This window comes from Podarcis liolepis, assembly GCF_965112155.1.
Source record: "Podarcis liolepis genome assembly, chromosome: 8".
In the NCBI taxonomy this organism is placed as follows: domain Eukaryota; kingdom Metazoa; phylum Chordata; class Lepidosauria; order Squamata; family Lacertidae; genus Podarcis; species Podarcis liolepis.
The window spans coordinates 60,554,224-60,575,438 of NC_139560.1; the positions used below are offsets into that span (position 1 = coordinate 60,554,224).

General features: G+C 43.3%; 1 long non-coding RNA gene across 1 annotated transcript; it reads right to left on the reverse strand.

Annotated features, from left to right (window-relative positions):
• Positions 1–11,229: 11,229 nt before the first annotated feature.
• LOC310714438 lies at positions 11,230–20,697 on the reverse strand. Its single transcript, XR_014529767.1, has 2 exons — positions 20,368–20,697; positions 11,230–12,297 (listed from the first exon to the last, which is right to left on the reverse strand). It is a non-coding gene; the product is annotated as an uncharacterized lncRNA (long non-coding RNA).
• Positions 20,698–21,215: the final 518 nt, after the last annotated feature.

The window sequence follows — 21,215 nt, forward strand, 5'->3', positions numbered from 1 at the left end:
TCCACCACTAGTTGCAAGTGGGCAAACCACAAATTTTTCCTAGCTTGGGAGCAGGAATCCACTTCTGCTTTTGTCTGTCCTTGCAGGCTGTGCTGTGCGAAGCAGCCTTAGCTCTGCTTCCAGACAAATGCACTCTAGCAAACATCTAAGGTCCTTCAGGGACCCAGAAAAACCCAAAGGGCAAAGTAGGGTTTTAATAAAATAATTTTAGTACAGTGGTACCTCGGGTTAAGTACTTATTTCGTTCTGGAGGTCCGTTCTTAACCTGAAACTTAGCTAATGGGGCCTCCTGTTGCTGCCGCGCCACTGGAGCACGATTTCTGTTCTCATCCTGAAGCAAAGTTCTTAACCTGAGGTACTATTTCTGGGTTAGCGGAGTCTGTAACCTGAAGTGTATGTAACCTGGAGCATATGTAACCCGAGGTACCACTGTACATACAAGTATCTACTAAAGAGCACTAAAGAGCAGGTTTCCATGGGAAAAGCTCTGGAGAAAGAAAGAAAGAAAGAAAGAAAGAAAGAAAGAAAGAAAGAAAGAAAGAAAGAAAGAAAGAAAGAAGCACCCGGACACAGAGCATTAAAGTGCAGACCATGTCTGGCAAGAGCTGAGGAAAGCTAAGTGTGGATAAGTCCTTAGACCTGCTTAGCTTCATCAAGGTGGCTTCTTCATGTGCCTACAGATCTCATGTGCCTAGAACTCATTGCAAAGAAAGAACCCAAGTCCTGAATGAAACCTGGGCTGGAGCTGATCCAGATTTTGTATGTCAGAACTATGAGAGAAGCATATCAGTGGTTTTCCAAACTTTACAATACAGTATTGAGAATTTAACATGCAGCAGGAGAAAATAAATAGGCACATTTTTGTGTCATGTTTAGAAGCGACACATACAAATGAAATTATCCTCATCTTCAAAGTCCAGGAATGATGCTACTTAGAAGATATAATATTGGAAAAGGAAGAGACAATAATATGCATTTAGAAATTTGGTCATGGGTCAAGTAATGGGTATGAGTGTAGGTTCTGCAGTGTACTTCAGGATTAGGGGGGAGAGTCTGAAATCCCCTTTTGAAATTTCAAATATCTGCAAGAATAATAACTACATTTGTACTTCCATATATGTGGAACTTAGATTACATGGTTGTATTCTTAAAAAATAAAATATCTCAGGACATTTCAAGTTGGTTTTGCTTTGTCCATTTTTTCAGTTCAAATAATTTGGCACTGAAATACAGATTGCCCTGACAACAGGACACCTACGCCAGAACATGTACAAGGAACAGAAATATGGGGAAAGGTTCCTTATATATTTGGAACTCAATAGCAAAGCGGAGAGGTGACTGAATGGTATTAATAGCTCACTTTCATTCTCTCAAGGGAGTTCTAGCCGTACCATTCTGCTAATCTATTTTTGTATCTTTTGTGTGTGTATTGGTTTCACTTGAAAAACCACTATCTCCAGCAGTCAGACCAAGATGCTCATTGCTTTGTTCATGTCTGGAACAAGATAAATTTATTTTTCCCACTTTGACATTGTACTGTGGGGAAAGTAGAGCTTTAAAAGCTGATACTTATCTCTCTTCAGAATCCAGGATACTTTATGTGGCTATCCTACGATTTCGGGGACAAGTTCCAGAAAGGAAGTAATGGTAAGTCAGTCGGACAAAGAATCTTGTGGCACTATAATGGACTAAGAAATATTATTGTGTCATAAACATATGTAAGCTAGAGCCCAGTGCATCAGGAACAAGATTTAAGGATTTCCTGTTTCCACAGAGAACCATCATATGACATTATGTATTTTCAAGGATGCGTTGCACCCAGCCCAACTCTTCTCTTCTATCTTTGTGCCATTATTAGGGAGCTAAGTTTGAAGTCGGAAAACAGGGTATTGTTGCTTTAATGCATCACTGAGTTAAATATATAGCTAGCTTGCTCTTCTCGACTTTAATAATAGTTAGCAGTCAGTCAATCCAGCCTACACATGTTTTCAGAGGAAATTCAGGAAGAGGGAGCAGATGCTGCCTGAAAAGGTGGTCTCAACAAGCAAGCTTATTTCTCAACAGCAGATGGTCAAAGACAGACATTTTGTGCTACTCGTGTTCTTAGCCGATGTTATTTTATTGGACCATGCATTGAAGAGGCACTTACAAAACATCTCTGGATTCTACATGGCGATAAAGTAACATTGAAAGTTCCTATAGGAAGAAAAAGCATGAAAGTGGAGGTAAATGCTATATGTTACAACTCCATTTGGCAGCATACTCATGTCAAGGTAAGTCATAGTTAATGGCTTGCCACGAACACCCAGAAGGCTCCTGACTGGCTCCTTTTCTCTATCCAATGGGAGCCTGGCTTAGCATTTTACATCCAAACCAGGGATTGGGGTTTGTTCTGCTCATGGTTTGTTGAGCAAAACAAACCACAACCCCAGGTTGGGATATAATGCTAAATCAGTGATCATGGTTTGTTACTCCTGCTTGCTAGAGGTGAGGAGCAAAGCAGGAGCAATCTCTGCATTCACAGAGAGCCATTAACTATAGTTAGGCGACACGCGAACTGGGCTGTTAAGTCAATTTCCATTCATTTATCAGCAAGCCTCAGCTGCAAGTCACAAAACGATAAGATACGGAGTGATAAATATATGCATGCATGAATCATCCCCTGGCTGAGGAGGTGGAAACCATGATAGGGAATAGGCAGTGTATGGAGAGAGATGGCAAAGAAAATGGCAGAATAGAGGGTGCGAAAATACACAAATCAGCAGGCCTGACTCTAAGATGCCTGGATGGGAAACTGCCTGGAAAACATATATAAACAGCTCTGAACAGGATACAAATGTAAACAAATACAAAAATCCAGAAGTAGGCCCTGAGAAGAAGCACAAACTCTAGCACAAGCAGCTGGCTGGGGCAACAGAAACCCAGAGATTCCAGGCTAAATATACAATTAATAATAATAATTTTTTTAAAAAAATTAAAAATCCCCCAAGGAGCACTGTTTATGCCTCCAAACCACTGAGCCCAATCTCCAGGGTTCTTTGACTTCTGTCTCCTTTCCTTAGCTCCTCGGAAAAACAATACAATATAGTTAGGGAAACCCATGGAGGTGGGGGGATATGAATTATCCTGCACCCTTGAGCCTTTTGCTCCCAAAGTCTAGGATGGGGCTAAGAGGTATGTGTCCTGTCCACATTCCTTTGCAGCATATTTCCTCCCCTTCCTTAATATTTGTTTGTACTGAATTGGGTGGCAATCAGGAAAATTCTCCAGGAGGAAACAAGCTGAGATTCAGGCCAGTGGCAAAGAAATAATTTTCAGGCTAGGGCAGCAGCAAAGTTCCTGAAGCCTGCCCTGTATTTCATTCAGTTCTCCCTCCAGCCTCTGCAGAAGTGCAAATATATGAGATTTCATCTCCCAATTCCATGTACTTTTGTTATTTTAGTAATGATTCAGATTACATGCTTTTGATTGGGCTTATTGAGCAGATATAGTCCTATGTGACCAAAGTCTGTAGTAGCAAAGAACTGTACATACGTAGTAGGACTTTTGTTGCTTTCTAAATAACAGTGATTAAAAAGCACCTTGCTGTTAAATCATAGTTACTATGGACCAAATTTTCTCGATCCATTCAGAAATAGTAGGAGATATGCTTAACTATGATTAAGCTAACTTATGATAAAATAATACATATAAACCAGCCTAACAGGTTTATGGAAAAATTGGTGGTTTTTGTTATGTTTTGGAACAGCAAGTTCAATAGTAATGTACAACATTGCGCTGATTTCATCCTGCTGTAACATAATTTCTTTATGCTCTTTATCTTTGGTTTATTTTGTTTAGTAATAAAATAAAGTATTTTTAAGCACCTTGCAGTGTAGTACTAGGGAAGAGGAAATCCAGCTGTTCAGAAAAAGTTAAAAATAAAATAAAATCCATTGCACATAAATACAGACCTTTCTTTTATTTGTTTTTAATTACAGCCTGAATCCAGGCCTCTTTTTCAATAGCGTGGCATTGGGGGAGGAGCTCACGGGTGGGAGTGGGGTTGCAGCCTTGTTATCTAATCATTATAAATAAATATTTTTAAAACTCGGTAATAATTTTAAATGCAAAAATAAGAATTTTAATGTCAAATTTGTACTTAGGTCTGCTTATGAAAGTGCTGTCCCACTAATAACGAAAACCCATTAATAGTAACAACCTCATTTGAAAATAGAGGAAGCAGTAAATTAGATTACTGCAGTCCCCTGTTAGAGGTGGACTTGAGGAGACAAGAACCTTCCCCAACCAATTTAGTCTGTAAAGGCCAATTAAGATGAAGACAGGAGGAGCGAAACTGTGTCTACGAAGAAAACTTTCACAAATTAATATTGTACTTAGATCCATTATTTCTCCGCCAAGAATCACTCTGTCGCCTTGTCTGAGATGTTCATTATTATCAAGTTTCATCAGTTTAAGGGAGAGTCCATCTCCCCCCTCCCCCGATCTGTTCTTTTGGGAAACGTAACAATTAGTTCATTGGTGGTGCCAAAGCACTGCTGCTGATTAAATCAGGCACCACTTAAAATGCCCACAAGCCCTGGGAATGGGGAAATGACCTAAAATGCAAAGGGGGCAAGACGCCGTGTTGCTCCAAATGCAAGTTGTTAGGATTCACAAATGGGGAGAGTGCTCTTGCACCCATGCCCTGCTTTCAGGCTTCCCATAGGTATCTGGGTGGACACTGCCAGAACAGGATGCTGGACTAGATAGGCATTTGGCCTGATCCACCAGATCCTCCCATCACTTTACCTATATCACCTATATGGGAGGAAGTGCAACACTGAACCTGTGACAAAAAAAATGTTCTGTTAATGTGCTCTTGTGTACCATAGCCACCTGCATCTTATCCTGAATTGCTTATCTGCCCTTTGCTTCCATAGGTTTATGTGACTGAAACAACATGTTACAGGGAGATGTACGTGTGTCACTGACCCACATCTCCTTACCCCACTCTGCATCTTCCCAGTAACAGGTAGCTAGAAAACTCTGTGATGCGATGACTCAGTGCAATTTGCAAGGGGCAGTAAAATGCTAACATAGAAACACTGCTGGCACCCATACATCATCTTGGTAGGGCCTTCTCGGTAGTGGCACCCACTCTGTAGAATGCCCTCTCATCAGATGTCAAGGAGATAAGTAACTATACAACCTTTAGGAGACACCTGAAGACAGGGAAGTCTTTTAATGTGTAATGTTTCATTATGTTGCTATGTGTGCTGGAAGCCACCCAGAGTTAGATGGGTGAGGTGGTACTACTACTACTACTACTATTATTATTATTATTATTATTATTATTATTATTATTATTATTATTATTATCTCCCTACAATGTAAGCCTGTGTGAGATGCATGAATCTCAGATTAATGAGATGTAACATTTATCAAGTGCCCACAACAGTAGCTGTACATAGAACATTGTAAGTAGAAGCTTTTATAATCAAAGGTCAATGCTGACAGCTTTGACATAGCTGATTATTTGTTTTGGGAGGGCACCAAATCCAAACCACAAGAAAAAGTGGGTTGGGATTCAACCCTGCCCCGCAAATTGGTCATCAGCATTGTCAGAACTGATCTCACCTATCAGGGAGTTGGAACTAAGGCACATTCAGAGCATTGTCACACATTTGAGCAGGACCAGTCCAGGATTTGGCTTTCTGTTTCAGTCGAGAGATCTTTTCATGCCACGTTAGGTAGGAGCCGTTTCATAAGTAAGTGCATGCCCGCGCACACACAGTTTGAGAAACAGCTTCTGATGTGAAACAGGAGAGCTAATGATTAAAAAGAGAAAGTGCAAAGCCCCACTGTATCTTCCTGCTCATCTTTCTGGAACGCAGGCTGAGATTGTGTAGATGATGTAAGGAGATGAGAAGTAGAGACTGCATGAAGGCAAGAAAGGCATCCCTGGTAGCCAAAGTGCTCAACACAAGCATGGAACATTAATCAAATGTGCTCATAAAATTAGCGGAGGGTGGGGGGAGTCGAGGATCATGTTGCAGTCTTCTGTTTTCTAGTAACGTGATGGAAACCTGAAAATATATGAAACTGTATATGGAGTGATAAATTCTATAGTCTGAAGTAATGGGGTTGTGATGGGGGGACTAGTTAAAACAAAAAATTTTTTGACAGATTAGTCACAGATACAAAGTCACATAATTACGGTAACTGTAGAATTCACCAAAAAGAGAGAGAGTACCCTTCGAAATGAGTAGTTTGCCATAAATTCTTCTGTGAATCATTTCCTACTGTTTGTATGTATGCCTGGGAGAAGCACATTAGCAATACATGCTATCCCCATTTAGTATGAATAGGACTTCAGTCTTCATATCACTGTGCTGATGGATATGACAAATAATAATAATAATAATAATAATAATAATAATAATAATAATATAAGAAGAATTTATTATTCCTGTGCCGCCCATCTTGTGTTGATTGACAAGCAATGTGTTGATTGTGAACTGCAACGTTAGTTGCTGTGAAAAGTGTTCTCTATTTATTATGAAATAGATGGAGGCCAATAGATGGTATCATGTGGGTCAACAACCAAGACTAGCTTTAAGCTGTTACTGACCTGGCTTGTAGAATAAATGCTGACCTACAGTGAAAGGTATCTTCTATTCCTTTACCAGTTGTTTATAACCAACATTTTATGAAAGGGTCATAGATTAATTAAGGCAACTTCCCTGTCCTTTGCAGCATGCAGAAAATCATAATCCATAGAACATCCGAAAGGCAAATCCTGCATGCATTTCCCCTGGAATATTCCTAAAGTGTAAAATACTGCAGCATTTCATATGCCTTTTTGTGCAGCCATATTTCAGGTTATGAATATTTTACCTTTTACTGTCTTAAAATCCTAAGAGTTACAAGTCGTGGATTTCCAAAGATTTTTCTGTCTGAATCTGTGCCTTTGTGTGCAAAGTTGAGAAGTCTGGTTGAAGTTGTGTCTGATAATGCTCTTGTCTAGATGTTGTGTTTTTACAATTGCTGCTAAGTAACCTGGGTTAATGTTGCCAACTACACTGGTACATTGGTTTTCAGTGGAAGCTTTTGTGTTTCTGAAGAAGGCAGAATGGGCCTCTGTGATGTGTGAGCTTTATGGCAACAGCCATGGCTGCTGCTGCTGGTAGAGCGCCTCAGCACGTGTGTCGCCTGAATCCTGGCTGAAGAACAGCTCTTCATCTGCCAGCCACCCTCCTATCTATGCCCAAAGCCCAAACTCTTGTCTCTCCACGTGACAGTCTGATGCGGTGCGGGGGGGGGGGGAATTGAAGGCTTCCAGCCAGCACCGTAATGCTGGGGAATAACAGACTTGTTTGTTTGTGGCGAAGCAACAGGTGCTATCTGTGGGTGTCCTACTTTAGCCATATATTACTCTGATTTAATTTGGGAGGTAGACAGCAGTGCCCTCTCCTCACCCTGCTGGTACAGAGGGTGAGATCGTGCTTTCTTCTCTCTTCCACCCATGCCACAAGTGTAATTCCTGCCTCTCCACAGTTAAAAAGGCAAGTCTGAGCCATACATGTGCATTTGTGAGAGCTCAGAGATATCATGGATCATCCATCTGAGGACCTTCTGTGAGACATGCACTGACATCATAGTCAGAATGCCCAAGGAAATAATAGGGCTTTTCTTTCTTTCTTTCTTTCTTTCTTTCTTTCTTTCTTTCTTTCTTTCTTTCTTTCTTTCTTTCTTTCATTCTTTCTTTCTTTTGCACTATTTGGGGTGGGTAAGAAAAGCTTTCAAACAAACAAAAAAGTGCTTTAGATTGGTTATTTTTTTATAAATATCCAAGGTAGATAAGGCAAGCTTGGAAGGCAATTTTATTAACAAGTAAGTTACATTTCTTGCAACAGAATATTGGGGAGAAGTCTGGGATATGCCTTAACCACCAATACCATCCACCATTGTGGCTGCTGACCATGCAGGGAGTCTTAAGGTAAGCAGGAAAAATTGCTTTAGCCAGGCAAATCTCAAACCAGAGTCCCTTCAAGGTAACCCTCACCCAGACTTCAGTTTGCTCACCTCTCTGAGAGTTTCTATTTAACTTGCATTCAAGTAAGACACTGAGCTCAGCAACTCCAAGGCCATTACAATGAATCCCCACGATGGGGTGAGCTCCCGTTGCTTGGTCCCTGCTCCTGCCAACCTAGCAGTTCAAAAGCACGTCAGCGTGCAAGTAGATAAATAGGTACCGCTCCGGCGGGAAGGTAAACGGCGTTTCCGTGCGCTGCTCTGGTTCGCCAGAAGCGGCTTAGTCATGCTGGCCACATGACCGGCTCCCTCGGCCAATAAAGCGAGATGAGCGCCACAACCCCAGAGTCACTCACGACTGGACCTAATGGTCAGGGGTCCCTTTACCTTTACTTTATGAGGCAGTTTGTATGACTATCTCAACCCAAAAGGAGGGATGTTGGGCCTAAATATTAAAAAAGAGATGATGATGAACTTCTGATGGTGCCCATTGGGACTGGTAGGGCAGAAGGCAGGGAGCCCGACAACAGGAGGTGCCAGAACCAATGGCAGACGGAGCCAACCATTGGTAGTTTTGTCCCCATCCTCCTCTGTGCTGATTCCTACAAACCTGAAGCTGTGTGCACACCATACCTTTAAAGCTCATTCAATGAATTCTGGGCACTGCAGTTTGTTAAGGGCTGCTGGGAATTATAACTTTGTGAGGGATGAACTACAGGGCCCAGAATTGTTTGAGGGAAAGTGTTAAGTCGTGGGTTGACATAGCAGCCGGCACAGCGATTTCTTCAAGTAGCTCTTTATTTTGGTAAGCTGGAGTAGAACTGACTGCGAACAGCTCAGCCGGCCTGTATTTATAGGCAGCCGGCTGTCAACATTGTAACCACAAAGCCCAGAGTTCCCGCCTAAAATAACAGGCGCGGACCTGAGTGAAAACTATCTACAGACCTGAGTGAAAACTATATACAGTATCCCCCTGTTGGCCCAGGGTGAAACTACACTACATAACAGAAAGACCGTGCTTTGAATGTGCTTTACAGGTATAGTGTGTATGCAGACTAAGACGGAGGAAGCGAACAGGCAGTGGACTGGTTGTCAGATGGCAGGAGTTGGGGGCTGGTTAAAGTTGGTGGGGCTGTGCCCCATATGCCTCAATGAAACAACCACCACTGGGATTAAATTCCAACTTCCATTACCAGCAGGGAGCATGGCACAATGGAAGGTGTTCTCCAACTACATCTGCAGAGCCACAGGTTTCTGATCTCTCCTCTAGATCTAAAGTTAAATTCCAGGACCTGGATAACTGAGTGATGAAAAACTGTTCTGAAGAAAGTTTATAATTGTGTTTTAATTGCTGCATTTTTATCTTCTCTTATTTTATAATATTGCATTGTTATGATGTAGAGGGGTCAGCAAACTTTTTCAGCAGAGGGCCAGTCCACTGTCCCTCAGACTTTGCGTGTGTAGGTCCCCAGGCCACCCCTCAAATAATTTCACACATCACACGTAATTTTAGTTTTGGTTTTTGGGCACTATTTTGGCCACAACTTTATTAAAATACAAAATCAGTGAGTGGTTGTTTAGACATTGGTTATGACTATCTGTCCCCCCGCCTGGGGCAGAACTGACATACCGAGGTCCGATCGGAAGCCAGTAGAAGGGAAAGTCAAAGTCGGGGACCATTTGAGCTAAGCGTCGGACCCACGCCACTCACCCCAGCAGCTCCCCGAAGGCTTGCCGGCCCTGGTCCCATGACAGGGATTGGACGAAATTGTGGCAAGCCCCAGGATTCCTTTAATGGAATTCCCTTCAGCGCAATAGGAGGGGCAGGCACAGCCTATCCTGACCCCTCCACCACCAGCTTTTTATAACCAATGCCTAACCGCAACCTTACAAGTTGTGACGAATTGCTAAGTAGTAGGCAAAAACCAAATGGCACAGCCAATCAGCCAAATGGCAAAATTCCTACTAGGCCCCTGCACCAAGGCAGGCAACCCCATGACAGGCAAAGCAAGGTCAACTGGAAAAGAGGGCGGGCGGGCGGGTGATCCGATGCACTCTACAAAAGAGAAAGGAAAACCAGAGTGCCCCAATATTTAAAGACTATAGTCCCACCCACCCAATTTGCAGCATACAATTTGCCCCAGCAACCCGGTTATCCAATCAAAGCACCAGGCAACAACCATTTACCTGCCTGGCAACATAGGGCTGGCCCGGCAGCCCACACCGCAACACGCGCTCTCATTTAATTGGAGAATGCGCTTTGTGGTGGGCCAGACTATATATATATATATTTGGGGGGGGGGGGTGAACGAATTCCTATGCCCCACAAATAACCCAGAGATGCATTTTAAATAAAAGCACACATTCTACTCATGTAAAAACACGCTGATTCCTGGACCGTCTGTGGGCTGGATTTAGAAGGCGATTGGGCTGGATCCGGCCCCCAGGCCTTAGTTTGCCTACCCATGATGTAGATGCTCTAGCCACCCCCATCCCCCTGGAACTGGAAACGATGAAGGTAGGAAAGAAAGGTTTTTAATAAAACACTTCATACTGTCCCCCTTGCACTCTATCCTTCTTACACACACACACACCCTCAGTAGACCCAGGGCCTGGCAGATTTCATCTTCCCTTGACAGGGCCTATCAGCCCAGAACTTCACATATGTGAATTTCGATTGCATTTAGAAAATGTTTTAAAACTTGCCATTAGCAGGCTATTCTTGTTTCACCATTAAATCACTCTGCCAGGATTTGACAAATTAGTTTTCAAATAGGTTCTCTGAAAATAAACTGACCTCACCTTCCCTACAATCCTGCTAGTTGAGTGCTCTTGGGCGACTTAGGAGAAATATAGCAGGACCACCCAGTTTTTTTCTCTTTGCCTGGGACTGAGAATGTACATTCAGTTAACTGTTTGGTTTGCAATGGTTTTCAGCAATAAATTTTTTCCTGCCAGGCACGGGCTCACCATCATATTGTTTAACAACCCCAGCTGTCAAATTTTAGCATATGTACCGGAGAGGTGGATACTGTTCTAGGTGTGAGGTCCTGACATAGAGCAATTTCTGGCTACCCACGGGAGTGGTATAAGTGTGTCTTATATTGCTTTGCTATGGCAATGGAAAGTAAGAATATGTACAGGTAGAAGTCAGGCTTTGTATGAAGAAAGTGATAGATTTCTACTACAGTGGGACCAGAGAGGCAAACAGCATTGTGGATGGTCTTCTTCTTTATTATTTATGGGCATTTATACACTGCTAATGCAAAAGTTTCAAAGTGGCCTGGGGCATGTTAAAAAACGAAGTAAAATATACAATCAAGGCAACATGCCTCTTATCTTTTTGTCCCCTACTGAAGACCTTCGATTTTCAGCCAGCCATTTATAGTGAAGATTTTTTTTATCCAAGTCTGCATCTGTACTGGACTTGAAATTGTTTCGATATACATTTTTATTGTTGATGTTTTCATTGTTAAATCACCTTGGGGTGCGATTCACGAAAGAAATAAAACAGAACACGCATCAGCTGTGACTTTGGCACTGTGTGCAAGTGCAGCACATGGGAGAAGCATCTTTGAATAGCAACTGCGTTCAGGCTGCTGTATCATCGGTTTTCTTTTTCTTGGGGATTTTAGCTCTCTCTTTTTTCTTCTTCCCTACCTCAGCACAATTGTTCTTGGGAGCAGAATCTAGATGCAAAACGGTGCATCCTTTGTGCTGATGAGATGTCCATTTCAGTTTATTCATGTGGGAGCAAATTAGGACAAAAATTCTGCTGCCATTGCAGATACATGAGCCATTTATAAAACTGAGCTGGAAGTTCCTGGAATACTGCTGCAAGAAGAGGTGGGCAAACTGTAATTAAGAAGAGATTCACTTGACTAAGTTTGCCTGCTTCATCCCTTTGTTTACATAAATGTGGGGTGATAAAATAACAGGCACCATCCACCTGAAATTCCTCCTCCGCCATTACAAGCACATATCACTTCCACAAACTAGGTGATCCTTGGCGCACTAATAACCCCATCTCATGATTTATGGGTTGTTGTTTTTAAGGCTTCATTTCTTTTAGTTTCCATTTAAAATGTGGTCACATTTAAATCTGAATGTTTATATTAATAAACTTGAAAGATATCCATCTGTCTTTATTTTCATTGTTTTCAAGCCTCTTTCCTGATGCTCAGGAAGCCTGGCTCATCATACCTGAGTGATTGGATTCAGCAAAGTACATCTTAGTGAGAGGTGAGCCTTAACCTGGCAGGTCTCCACATTGTAGTAGGGCTGTTGCGGGAAAGAAAAACTAGAGAGCAGACCTCAGAGAAAGTAAAACTCGGCACAAATATTAGGCAGAATAGGCCAAATGAGGGTTTGACATTGTTTTAATCCAGTGCCTTTTTACAAAAGCTACCTTGACTCCAAAAAATGAAAGATGCTCCCAATCTGAAGCAAAATAAATAAATAAAATGTGGCAGCAATGCTGCCCCAGGGCTTCTTGAGGGCTAGTGCGAAAATATAAAGCAAAAGAACAACAATGCACCATCTTAATGATTCAGCAAACCTCATTCTGCGTTTCTGGTGCTCATTGGAAGTAACATATACTTCTTCATAGTTAATACATAAAACACAGGCGCTTCCAGAGTGTCACAGCTTTGGGGTGGGATTCAATCACATTCTGGCAAATTCAGGGTTTGCACAATTAAAGTTGATTGAGCACTTCTGCAACAAACTTGTTGTCTTCTCTCCCACCCCACCCCGCAAAACGGACTTCTCAAAAAGTAATGGGGAAATGCACTGGAGAGTGTGGAGTAACATTTGTACAATGAAACAAACTACAGACAAACCGGAATGAATGACTGATAACCACTTTCCTTCCTCCTCCTCCTCCCCAAGCTCTCCTCTCTCCACACACAACTACAGCTAACAGACCTTAACTTTCATGAGTTCATTTCATTGGGAATGGTGTGAAAGTGGATGCTCAATTGCTACAGCTGGCAACTGGATAGCTCAGTTGGTTAGAGCGTGGTGCTGATAACGCCAAGGCTGCAGGTCTGATCCCCATATGGGACAGCTGCATTGCAGGGGGTTGGACTAGATGGTCCTCAGGGTCCCTTCCAGCTCTACGATTCTATGCTTCTGGTTCATATGATGTTGTAACAGAGTACAAAGTTGATTGCTCATGGATCAATGTGCTTTAATCTATCATTTCCTTGCTGTCCAGAATAATTCCATACCAACCTTGGACCTTAAGCCCCAGTTAGGAATCAAGGAAGTGGGGAGGAAGAGGAAGAATGAAGGGGGAAAGCAGCAGCAGTGTGCCCCAATACGTATTGGGGAAGGGACATGCAGGTGCAGAGAAATGGGAACTGTTGCCCTACCACCTCCAGTATATTTAAACACGAGACTGCTCACCTCATGACATCACCTGACCCTTTCAGGATGGCCTATTTGGTATCATTAAGCAGTGTCTTTTAGCAAAACAATTGGAACATGTTCCTAATATCAAGGCTTAGATAGAAATATATTAAAATACAGCAAAGAAAACTCATCTCATGTACATGCTACATTTGCTCCTCAGTTGAGCTCATGTTAAACAGTTAAATGGCAGGCAAAATTGAACTATAGCACAGAGCAGCACAAATGAAGAGCAGTTCCTCTGTTGCCCTGCTCTCCAGAGTCTCCTTTCTGTCACCTTTGCAGAATAAGCAACACACTCACTTTACAGGAGTCTAATCTTGGTTGAAGGAAAAAACAACAGGGTGGGGATGACACTGGAAGCAAGATGTAAACTTGAAAACTCCCTGTACTGAATATCAATCATGTTTCCAACACTGGACTTTATACCCCTGTGTCTTTCCTTCCTACAAAATGAATATTAAATAAACCCTCAAACAGGTAGTTATACTCAGCAGCTAAAATTATCTAATAACTTGAAAGTTTCGGTATAGCAACATCCCTGTCCCCGGAGCATATGACTGATGCAAATATTACCACATTCCCCAAAGAAACAGCCTGTTGCTGATTAAGAGGAAGGAAGCCCCACAAGGGTCCAGCCATTAGTGAACAAATAAGATTTCATCACTTTCTCAGAATAAAGGACAAGCAACAGCAGGAATACAGGCAGAAGACATTGGAAATGAGAAGAATGGGCCATGCTTTTCTTCCAGCACATTTTCCTTCTAGTTTTGGAGCTCAGCTGAAGAAAACCAACTGGTGGAGGCGTGGGGGGGGGGGGGAATGTGGGAGCGTAAACCATGAATGTGGGGAAAATTTTACACACTTCATTTACTCACTCCTTATGTTGTTGAAGTCAGCATATATACATACACACACAAGGTGGCAGATCCAAGTTTAAACAAAATACCGGTCGGTCTATCATCACACCATTGTATCTAGTTTGGCCTGAGCAATCAATTACTAGTCCAAAACCCATATGGATGACTGACATCCACCCTCACACTTTTTTTCATTAACAGGCTTACTCTGGTTCCAAAGTGTGAACAACACATTATTTTATAAATAATTGAATTCCAGATTTGAAGTGGTGCTTTTAAATACACACACACACACACACACACACACACACACACACGGTATATATATTTAAAAAACCTCATCATGTTCCAGACAAACTGTAAGATTGCTTTTCAGGCTCATCAGACAAAGCTACTTTCATTGATAGGGAACATCAAAGAATGTTACCCTGACAAATATCCACTGACTGTCGCTTTGAGTAAATCGTCAGTATGATGATTTGAGATATAGAACTAATATTAGAACTGCTTAGACAAATGGCCACATGTGTTCAATGAATTCATGGAGGGGGGGAGGGGGATTGTAACAACAATTGCCTTTCAGAAAATTGTCAAGGTGATTTATGTAAGTTTTGTGTGGGCATTTTTTTCCCCCAGAGTTGCAGAGCAAGTACTGTCCTGTCTCATTGGTGCAAAGCAGATACAGGCAACAAAATGTGTTGGGTTGGCCCTAGTAAGGAGAACTGCAATCAGTGGTGCACAAGTAATTTCAGAATCTCGGCTTAATAGTGCTATTACCCCCTCCAAAAAAACCCCTACTCCATTATTACAGTTAAAGAACCAAGACCCATGAACTAGTTTGAAGTCATGTTGCCATGATGGCAATAGATGAGAAAAGTGCTGGGGTGGGGAGAAGACTCTGCATAGCCTCAGTTTAGTTCATGGGTAGGCAAACTAAGGCCCGGGGGCTGGATCTGGCCCAATCGCCTTCTCAATCTGGCCCACGGACGGTCCGGGAATCAGCATGTTTTTACATGAGTAGAATGTGTGTTTTTATTTAAAATGCATCTCTGGGTTATTTGTGGGGCATAGGAATCCATTCATATTTTTTCTCTTCCAAAATATAGTCCGGCCCCCCACAAGGTCTAAGGGACAGTGGACCGGCCCCCTGCTGAAAAAGTTTGCTGCCCCCTGGTTTAGTTGATATAGCCACTGCTTGCCTATTCAGAGCCATATAGTAGGCTCCAGTGTGACATACAAAATGAGGGACCTTAGTCCGCCCAAAGAGCAGCCTGCTGGCCCAGACCTGTGGCCCATCAAAGTCCAGCATCCTGTTCTCATGGTGGCCAACCAGATGCCTGTCAGAAGCACACAAGAGCACTCTTCCCTCAGGTGTTTTCCAGCAACTGGTATTCAGAAGCATACTGTGTCTGGCCAGCGGAAGTAAAATGCACCCATCTATTGCTGGCCTTATCCTCCAATCCTCCATGAATTTAAAGCCATCTACATCGGTGGCCATCACTGCCTCTCATGGAAGCTTCTTTGGACTTCAGGTAGAGAGGCAGGTCCTCCTGCAACTTTAGTACCTGTGCAGAAGAAGGAATCTCAACAGGTGTGGCCTGTCATGCCAGTACATTTGCTAAAATCCTCTCTTCTACATAACTATTAAAGGTTGTAGGAGCCCTGTTCAGTTTTGTCCCTGGCCACCCTAGCTTCAGATCCGAAACAATGTATTCACAATAATATGGAATCATATGGAAAATGAAAAGTTTCCATATCGCTGTCTGCTTGAAACTGGTAAAGGTAAAGGTAAAGGGTCTCCTGACCATTAGGTCCAGTCGTGGCCGACTCTCTGGTTGTGGCGCTCATCACGCTTTATTGGCCGAGGGAGCCGGCGTACAACTTCTGGGTCATGTGGCCAGCATGACTAAGCCGCTTCTGGCGAACCAGAGCAGCGCCCGGAAACACTGTTTACCTTCTCGCTGGAGCGGTACCTATTTATCTACTTGCACTTTGACATGCTTTCAAACTGCTAGATTGGCAGGAGCAGGGACCAAGCAACGGGAGCTCACCCCGTTGCGGGATTCGAACCACTGACCTTCTGACTGGCAAGTCCTAGGCTCACTGGTTTAGACCAGTGTTTCCCAACCACTGTTCCGCGGCACACTAGTGTGCCGCGAGATGTTGCCTGGTGTGCCGCGGGAAAAATTAAAAAATTTGAAAGATTTTTTTTTTTTTAAAAGTCAAATTTTCGATTGGGGCGCCGTCACTAGATGACCCCTGGGGTTCCCTCCCTCCCTCCCGCTCTGCGCCTCCCTCCTCCGGGGAGGCCCTTCCTGACTCTCGGCCAAGGCTTGGCGGCTGCCACTCACTCACTCGCTCGCCCACCCGTCCCTCAATCCCTGCACCTGGCCTCTCCCCCTCCGTCCCCGGCGCGGGGGCTGCTGGGATCTGTGGTCCCCTCGCCCTTGGGCTCCGCGCCCGCGCGGGGTGCACGAACTACGTTTCCCAGCGTGGCCTGGCGGGCCGGGCGTTTTGTTTGAAGTGCTCTTCTCCTGGCCATGGAATGAGCGCAGCGGCGGCGGCCGGGCGGGCAGGGGCTCTTCCGCGCAGACCCCGCGCAGCCTGCCTGCACCCCCGCGGAGATCGGGCAGCAAGATGGAGCCCGGGGATCCCCGCGGAGGCGGAGCGGCGGAGGCGGAGGCTGCCCCCCAGGTAGGGCTGCGTCGGGGGTTTTTTATTTTTGCAATGCTGCATCCGCGCCGGAGGGGACGCATCGGACCGCGGGGAGACCCCTTGGCGGGCGTGCAAGGCAATGCATGCGTGCAGGCGTTGCATGGAGTGCAGTGCAATGCAATGGCAACGCGGCGCCCTGCATGCATGCATGCAACTTCCACCGGCGCTCCGGACTTGGCAGGTGAGGGGGGTCCCCAGTGGGCGGCAGAGAGAGCCGGGAGGGCGAAGGGGAGCCGGGGGGAGCAGCGCTGCTCCCCGAGCCGAGCCCGGGGGGAAACTTCGGCGTCGTTGCGCTGGGTGTTGGAAGTGGAAGCTGGCGGGGGCCCCTCACCTGCAAAACCTGGTCGCCTCTCATATATTTCGTGCATTGCATTCATCGCCCGCTTTCTCCTCCAAGGAGCTCCCGGGGGCGCGCGTGGTTCTCCCCGTGTTATCCTCGCAACAACAGCCCTGCGAGGTGGGTCAGGCGAGTGGCCCAAGGGAGCACCCAGGGATTGTCCTGGCCAGGTGGGGTGATTTGAACCCTGCTCTCTGCCCGGTCTTCGTCCTCATTTAGCCCCCACATGTGCATGACTGTGCATGACTGAGGTTTTCCCCCCTCGTCTTGGCTATGGTGTGAGTCTGTGCTGTTAATTAATGGGGTTCTGCCTTCGGAGAAGATGAGCCAGCCCTCAAGGAGGTGATTATGTAATTTGCTAGCAATTCATGTCCCTCCCGGCGTGACGCTGCACGCTGACGTCACGGGGCTGTAATGGTGGTGTGCCTCGAGATTTTTTTCATGAAACAAGTGTGCCTTTGCCCAAAAAAGGTTGGGAAACACTGGTTTAGACCACAGTGCCACCCGCGTCCCTGGAAACTGGTACATGACTGTAAATTAACCTGAACCATAGACCACTCATGTGTGTTTCTTATTAAGAAGAGAATGAATGAGAACGTGGCACTATTAAGAGAAGGGGGGAAATAATTTTTGACCTGGGGAAGTATTTACTGATTTGTTCTCAAATCACTGGAATAGTTTTACTAACATTACAAGAGCAATAACAAAGAAATTGGTGTTGCTCCTGTAGCATGTAAGCCATGGACAGCGACAATAAAACTGCAGCTAATTGGTAGTTACAAAGAAGGACAAAGGCACAAGGTGGCTGGCTTTTTATTACCGTATCATTCTTCGTGTGCTATTTGAGGAAGCCCTTGTAAAGTGGAACCCCTGGGCCTGTTTTACCATCTGTCCCCTCCTCTACTGGGCAGGGATCCTGAACAGTCATTGTATAGGGAGAATTCAGCAATGCTCTGTTGCCCTAAACAAATATTGCAGAAAGGGGGGTGGGGTGGGGAATGTACCAACAGGCCTGCTTTTTAGAGAGCACCTGTTATCACTGGAGAACCCTTATCGATAAAAGACAAATAGAACCATCTGCACCTAAGCCTAGACAGTAAATCAAACATCCCCTGCAATTAAATGGATCACATGGTGAGATAACCCTTGTAGACCTCCTTCATAAACAAACCTTAAAACAGGAGTCACCACAGAGAGGGTAAATAATATAAAACATCTCCGAGCCTTCCGTACACATATATACCTTTTCAAAATGCCTGTTGAAACACTTGTCTATATCCTGCCATGGTCTTTAATGACCTTGGTAAAAACTGGGCTGGGGGGCTATGTGTATCACACGTTATCCTTAGCTCATTGGAAGAAGAGAATAAAAGTGTAATAAATTAATGGTATCTATGCCTTCACAATTTTCTATTTGGAGGAGAAAATATCCTCTGAAAATCCACACAATAAATAAGGCTGGAATCCAAGATGCATTTGAAAGGGATTAGGAAATAAGTACCATTGAATTCAGTGAGAATTAGGGTACTTTATATAGGGGCTGGTTCAGATGTTGCCAAAAAGAAATTAGCAACAGGTTATTATTTTTAACTACCTTTACTATTATGGAATTTATATACCACTTAATGCCAAAGTAGATGTCTAAGCAGTTTAGAAGTCTACAACACATATCAAATATACACACATTCACACAAACAAAATTAACCTGCTGGATTTTCTGCAGAAAAGAGAAATCTGGATTAAAGGGCAGAATATGGGTTGGCCTTTTAATGTTAATGATGTAATGTAGATGCTGTGAAAAGCTTGTATGCATAAGCAGTGCCAATCCCACAATAAACTCCTACCTGAAAGCATCATTACTTCTGAATAAACATGCACAAGTCTGAACTGTAAATCCCAGATTGGCTAAATGTGAGCAGGACAATCTTGAAATTGCTTGAAGAAGACATGTTTTAATGTTTCTCTTTCTGCTTCTTTCTTGCTCGCTATCTTCTCACATACATACTGTTATGTATTGAAGTTCTCACCCTGGCTACCAGGGGTATTGTGTATATACTTTTCACTCAGGTCCACGTCAGTTAATTTAGGCAGGAAACCCTAGGTTGTTGTTGTTACAATGTTGACAGTCAGCTGCCTATAAAAGCAGGCTAGCTGAGCTGTTCAGTTCAGTTCAGTTCAGTTCCAGCTTACTTATAAAGAACTACTTGGAGAAATCTCTGTGTCGTCTACTTTGTCAACCCACTACTTAATACATACATGCATACATTCACTTGCTACAGCTTTGGGCAGCTTACAAATGTTATGGTTACTAGCAAATTAATGTGTGATCTGATTCCACTTAAAAGTATTGCACTGGAAATTAGCTGAAGCACTATATGTGGTATTAGGTCTATGATAATTCCTTCACAAATGTCACCTTTTGATATTATAGCCATGCATGAATGTTTACAATATACTGTATTAAAAAAAATAGTTAACATAGTAACAAAGAATGACCCCCCACAAATAATCCAACAAAGAAACTGGTTTGACCACTTCAGCAGTTCCTTCTACAAAATAATGCAGTTTTACAGATAGCAAACCACAAGCTTGGATGGGATCCAAAAATGGCATCCAAACCAATGCACAAATCCTGCAAATCCTTGGATAAAACTTTTCTTATTTTATATTGGATTTCTTCATGTAAATTTTGGAATGGTCCATGCAGCATATAAACACACTTGGCAGAGACCAAGTTACTGAGATGCAACAGAGAAATATAACCCATTCCTTGTTTATTGTTTGCATCACCTCTCCTAGTTAATGATAATACAACCATGCTGTTCAACATTTTTCTCCTATTAATCTGGTTGCCTCTAGCTTGCCATTAGGATTACTTATTAATAAGCATCTCAGATACCACAGAGAAGAACTTGAAAAACTTGCTAGAAGTGATGCAACCTTGGGAAGTATTGCAAGGCATGCCAGTTCAAACCCTCTGGGACTCAAAATTACTCCCACAGAGCTTGGTGGATATAGGAAACCTACCGTAACTCCTTACATCTCTGTCCTCAGACGAAAGCAAAACAAGAAAGCAATCTCCTCTCACTGTCTACCCAGCCCCTGAAAAGGTTAATACTCTTCACCTGCAGAATTGCATTCAAAAACATAAAATAATACCCATTACAGCATCACTTGTGTGCTAATTGGAAGACACACACAGCGATTTGATTGAATATGCAGAATAATACTGATGTATATCATTCCCAAATTACCATTAGAGATTTGCAGACTTCTGCACCCATAAAACATTCACAAAAGTGTCACTGATTCAAATCAGTGTGGTTTCTGAAAAAGCCTGATAACAGTTAACATAAAGTACACTATTCTACAGCACCTCTTTTCATAGCTGATAGGGTTTTAACAGGATGCAGTTAAACAGAGTGACAACAGAGTGCCAGATTTTGCTGACCTTGTTTAGGTGGCTAGCTCCAACCTACGTGAACCCTGATGCCAATCAGCTTCAAGAAGTCCTCAAAACTTATTTTTCTTTCCGGTCTGAATTCCTGGTGTTTTCATAAAGCTCCTGTGAAATATGTGAAATTATCATTGCATTCCGATTAGTAAAACAATCAGAATTTTGTCATTTAACTGGGAATTGGAATAAAGTGGGGGCAGAACTAGTGCTGAAGTTAAAGATGGTACAACTTAAGAGGAAACGGTTGAATTTGAATCCAAATACAAATACCGTGAGCCTTGTGGATACAATTCAGATGTTGGGTTTTGAATACCAAATTAACCTCACAAAACCTGAAGCTGAACATTTATGTTAAATTCATATTAAAATGTTAAGCTTCACTTGGTTTCTGGGCCTGTTTGTAAAACATTGCCTTGTT